The sequence below is a fragment of the Bombina bombina genome, chromosome 5, assembly GCF_027579735.1.
Source record: "Bombina bombina isolate aBomBom1 chromosome 5, aBomBom1.pri, whole genome shotgun sequence".
NCBI lineage: Eukaryota > Metazoa > Chordata > Amphibia > Anura > Bombinatoridae > Bombina > Bombina bombina.
Window position 1 is genome coordinate 362,746,851 of NC_069503.1, and position 6,321 is coordinate 362,753,171.

Here is a 6,321-nt window from a genome sequence, read left to right on the forward strand (position 1 = left end):
TGATTCATCATGCTTATGTTGAGTCGGGTAAAACTCCGCCTCAAAGGATTACAGCTCATTCTACTAGGTCAGTTTCTACTTCCTGGGCGTTTAGGAATGAAGCTTCGGTTGATCAGATTTGCAAAGCAGCAACTTGGTCTTCTTTGCATACTTTTACTAAATTCTACCATTTTGATGTGTTTTCTTCTTCTGAAGCAGTTTTTGGTAGAAAAGTACTTCAGGAAGCTGTTTCAGTTTGATTCTTCTGCTTATATTTTCATTATAAGATTGAAACTTTATTTTGGGGTGTGGATGGTTTTTCAGCGGAATTGGCTGTCTTTATTTTTATCCCTCCCTCTTTATCCCTAGTGACTCTTGCGTGGAAGTTCCACATCTTGGGTATTCATTATCCCATACGTCACTAGCTCATGGACTCTTGCTAATTACATGAAAGAAAACATAATTTATGTAAGAACTTACCTGACAAATTCATTTCTTTCATATTAGCAAGAGTCCATGAGGCCCACCCTTTTTTTATGGTGGTTATGATTTTTTTTGTATAAAGCACAATTATTTCAATTCCTTATTTTTTATGCTTTCACACTTTTTGTATTTATAGGCATTTTGAGGTTTGGGAAACTTTGCCCCTCCTGGTAGGAATGTATATCCCATACGTCACTAGCTCATGGACTCTTGCTAATATGAAAGAAATTAATTTATCAGGTAAGTTATTACATAAATTATGTTTTTCTTGTCCCTTTAAGTAATACTGTTCTTGAATCAAAAACATAGTCTTCAGCTGACTATCAGTAGCATTGCAATTGCTTTCTAAAGCATTCTCATCTTATTGTAAGACCTAATTACACTTTACAAAATTCAATTGTGAGATAGAAAATTACCATTTTAACAAAATAATCTTGCAGAGCACAGCGGTTTTAATACAATCAACAATACAGTCCATAAATGAAAGAAATCTTGTCATTCTTATTACTTTTGCATGCTCCAATTTTATAGAATATTACGATATAAATTGAAAATTTCATATGATTTAATACACCTCAAAAAAATCATCGTTTAGTAACCAAATCATTGTAAGAAATAGTGATTTGTTGTCATAAAAACTTGCTTTTTATTCATAGAAGGAAAATCCTTACAAGACTGAAAAAAAACATAAATAGCATTTACATTAAATGTACAGTGTTCCTGAACATTTTATATAATGTAATAAGAGATGTTACAGCATTATAAAACTCAAATTCATTTATTAAAATATTTTAGTCATTGCAGTTATAAGAATATTGTTTGGTTTTAAAAAAGAAATTGCTTGTAAATGAAAATCTGCAATTGACAGAAAGAAAAAATAAAAATAGTAAAGGTTATGCACTACTAAAAAGCAAGTATTTTTAGAGCAATCGCTTGACAGAGTAACTTTAAACAGCTGTAATTTAACAAGACTAATGCTGCACCAGTAGTGTCCTTGAGGGTCGCAATTGTTTTAAGTGACAAGAAACCCATCATTTTTCTTTCATCATTCACATGTAGCAAACAGTTTTAAACAACTTTTCAATTTACTTCTATTATCTAATTTGCTTAATTCTCATGGTATCCTTTGCTGAAAAGCATATGCCTAGATTTAGAGTTCTGCGTTAGCAGTCCAAACCAGCGTTAGGGGGTCCTAACGCTGGTTTTGGCCTACCGCTGGTATTTAGAGTCTTGTAGGTAATGGTCTAACGCTCACTTTCCAGCCGCGACTTTTCCATACCGCAGATCCCCTTACGTCAATTGCGTATCTTATCTTTTCAATGGGATCTTTCTAACGCCGGTATTTAGAGTCTTGGCTGAAGTGAGCGTTTGAAATCTAACGACAAAACTCCAACCGCAGAAAAAAGCCAGGAGTTAAGAGCTTTCTGGGCTAACGCCGGTTCATAAAGCTCCTAACTACTGTGCTCTAAAGTACACTAACACCCAGAAACTACCTATGTACCCCTAAACCGAGGTCCCCCCACATCGCCGCCACTCTATTAAATTTTTTTAACCCCTAATCTGCCGACCGCACACCGCCGCAACCTACATTATCCCTATGTACCCCTAATCTGCTGCCACTAACATCGCCGACCCCTACATAATATTTATTACCCCTAATCTGCCCCCCCAAACGTCGCCGCTACCTACCTACAATTATTAACCAATAATCTGCCGACCGGACCTCACCGCTACTATAATAAATGTATTAACCCCTAATCCGCCTCACTCCCGACTCAAAAACCCTATAATAAATAGTATTAACCCCTAATCTGCCCTACCTAACATCGCCGACACCTAACTTCAAGTATTAACTCCTAATCTGCCGACCGGACCTCGCGGCTACTATAATAAATGTATTAACCCCTAAAGCTAAGTCTAACCCTAACAATAACACCCCCCTAAATTAAATATAATTTAAATCTAACTAAATAAAATAAATCTTATTAAATCAATTAATCCTATTTAAAGCTAAATACTTACCTGTAAAATAAACCCTAATATAGCTACAATATAAATAATAATTATATTGTAGCTATTTTAGGATTTAAATTTATTTTACAGGCAACTTTGTATTTATTTTAACCAGGTACAATAGCTATTAAATAGTTAATAACTATTTAATAGTTACCTAGTTAAAATAATTACAAAATTACCTGTAAAATAAATCCTAACCTAAGTTACAATTAAACCTAACACTACACTATCAATAAATTAATTAAATAAACTATCTACAATTATCTACAATTAAATCAACTAAACTAAATTACAAAAAAAAACACTAAATTACAAAAACAAACACTAAATTACAAAAAAAAATGATTACAAGAATTTTAAACTACTCTAAGCCCCCTAAAAAAATAACAAAGCCCCCCAAAATAAAAAAATGCCCTACCCTATTCTAAAATAAAAATTTTACAGCTCTTTTACCTTACCAGCCCTTAAAAGGGCCTTTTGCGGGGCATGCCCCAAAGAATTCTGCTCATTTGCCTGTAAAAAAACATACAATACCCCCCAACATTACAACCCACCACCCATTGGCTATCAAAACACACTTAAGGTGTAGGAGCCAGACAGCTGCTACCAGTCTTGAGAAAGGTCCCTGAGGATCGAAACGCGTTGGCTATACACTGGTATTGCAGCTCAGAATATATCTGGTGAGTAGAATACTGTTGTTGTCATTCTAAAGTGATTTTATTGCACTATGTCTATTTTCTGTACACTTTTTTAGGTATGGGAGGGTATCCCATTACATTTGATAACCTTTTAAGAAGAGGAACATCAACCCAGCACTTTCTACACTCACATTTGGAATACTTGGAATTATATACACATTTTTTTTGGAGCTATTTGGACTTTATTTATTTCACCAGGATTTTGAATCCTTTTTTATGACACATTTTTTATGACACATTTTTTACCACACCCTTTTATATACACACATTTTTATACACACTTTTTAGGTGTACACCTCACGAGAATTATTCACTATCACATATATTATATTCCTTCCATATGGGTTGCTGATCACAACTCATATATTTTTTATATATTTTTATTCATTTTTTCATCTTTTCAAAAAATATTTAATATATTTTTTATATTTTTTACATTTTTTCACCTTTTTGATTTTTACACCAACTTTGGACATATTATCATTTTTATTTTTATTTTTTTTGGATATTAACCTTGAACATTTGCTTTGGACATTTTGGTATGGGACTTAAACACTTGTATGTTACATAGGACATAACTTCTTGGACATTGTATGGGGCAATCCATTAGATTGTTGAATCTATTTTTAACTGTATTTTTAACTGTCAGTTTATGTTAATAAAATGTTTGTTTAATACATTTTAATATCACATCCTATATATATATATTTTGTTTTTAATCTTTTACCTTCTAAGTACATTTTCACATGGTTTTATATATATTCTTTGTGTAACACAATATTATATATTAACCTTTATGTATACACATTCCTAGTCGTGGACACCATCTTTAGCAACCCAACCCTCATCTGAGGGTAGTGTAGCGCTGTATCTTGGCATTTCTTTTTACTCTTAACTTTTGGAGTCTGGTTGGGAGACTCCGACTATATCAGATATAGCTTGTATGGTATTATTGTGGTGCTGATAGATATACATTCATTTGACCCACCACCCACATACCCCTAATCTAACCCAAACCCCCTTAAAAAACCCAGTTTCGATCAGCCAATAGAATGTGAGCTCAATCTGATTGGCTGATTGGATCAGCCAATCCGATTGAACTTGAATCAGATTGGCTGATTCAATCAGCCAATCAGATTTTTCCTACCTTAATTCCGATTGGCTGATAGAATCCTATCAGCCAATCGGAATTCGAGGGACGCCATCTTGGATGACGTCATTTAAAGGAACCTTCATTCGGACTTAGGACGTCATTAGAAGAGGATGGATCCGCGTCGGCTGCTTCAAGATGGTCCCGCTCCGTGCCGGATGGAAGAAGATAGAAGATGCTGCCTGGATGAAGATGTCTACTGGTCCGGATGCCCTCTTCTTGCCGGATAGGATGAAGACTTCGGACCCTCTTCTGGACCTCTTCTTGCCGGATAGGATGAAGACTTCAGACCCTCTTCTGGAAGGATCGGTGATACCCGGCGTGGTGAAGATAAGGTAGGAAGATCTTCAGGGGCTTAGTGTTAGGTTTTTTAAGGGGGGTTTGGGTTAGATTAGGGGTATGTGGGTGGTGGGTTGTAATGTTGGGGGGAGGGGGTATTGTATGTTTTTTTACAGGCAAAAGAGCAGAATTATTTGGGGCATGCCCCGCAAAAGGCCCTTTAAAGGGCTGGTAAGGTAAAAGAGCTGTAAAATTTTTATTTTAGAATAGGGTAGGGCATTTTTTTATTTTGGGCGGCTTTGTTATTTTTTTAGGGGGCTTAGAGTAGGTGTAGTTAGTTTAAAATTCTTGTAATCTTTTTTTATTTTTTGTAATTTAGTGGGGGGGGTTTTTGTAATTTAGTGTTTGTTTGTTTTTGTAATTTAGTTTAGTTGATTTAATTGTAGATAATTGTAGATAGTTTATTTAATTAATTTATTGATAGTGTAGTGTTAGGTTTAATTGTAACTTAGGTTAGGATTTATTTTACAGGTAGTTTTGTAATTATTTTAACTAGGTAGCTATTAAATAGTTATTAACTATTTAATAGCTATTGTACCTGGTTAAAATAAATACAAAGTTGCCTGTAAAATAAATATTAATCCTAAAATAGCTACAATATAATTATTATTTATATTATAGCTATATTAGGGTTTATTTTACAGTTAAGTATTTAGCTTTAAATAGGATTAATTTATTTAATAATAATTATTTTATTTCGTTAGAATAAAATTATATTTAACTTAGGGGGGGTGTTAGTGTGAGGGTTAGACTTAGCTTTAGGGGTTAGTACATTTATTAGAGTAGTGGTGAGGTCCGGTCGGCAGAGTAGGGGTTAATAATTGTAGGTAGGTGGCGGCGACTTTGGGGGGGCAGATTAGGGGTTAATAAATATAATATAGGGGTCGGCGGTGTTAGGGGCAGCAGATTAGGGGTACATAGGGATAACGTAGGTTGCGGCGGTGTACGGAGCGGCAGATTAGGGGTTAAAAATAATATGCAGGGGTCATTGATAGTGGGGTCAGCAGATTAGGGGTTAATAAGTGTAAGGTTAGGGGTGTTTAGACTCGGGGTACATGTTAGGGTGTTAGGTGCAGACTTAGGAAGTGTTTCCCCATAGGAAACAATGGGGCTGCGTTAGGAGCTGAACGCTGCTTTTTTGCAGGTGTTAGGGTTTTTTTCAGCTCAAACGGTCCCATTGTTTCCTATGGGGGAATCGTGCACGAGCACGTTTTTGAAGCTGGCCGCGTCCGTAAGCAACGCTGGTATTTAGAGTTGCAGTGGCGGTAAATATGACTGTACGCTCCCTTTTTGGAGCCTAACGCAGCCCTTCAAAGAACTCTAAATACCAGCGGTATTTAAAAGGTGCGGGAGAAAAAAACACGCGTAGCTAACGCACCCCTTCTAACGCAAAACTCTAAATCTAGGCGATAGTTAGGTAGGCTCAGGAGCAGCAGTACACTACTAGGAGCTAGCTGCTGAGTGATTAGTAGCTGCACATATGTTTCTTGTTATTGACTCCCCTGATGTGTTTACCTGGCTCCCAGCTGTGCAATGCTGATCCTTCAACAAAAGAAATTTTTTTATTAAACACATTTTATAATAGAAGTAAATTTAAAAAATGTTTAAAATTGTATGCCCTATCTAAATCATGAAAGAAAAAAATTGGAGTTTTAT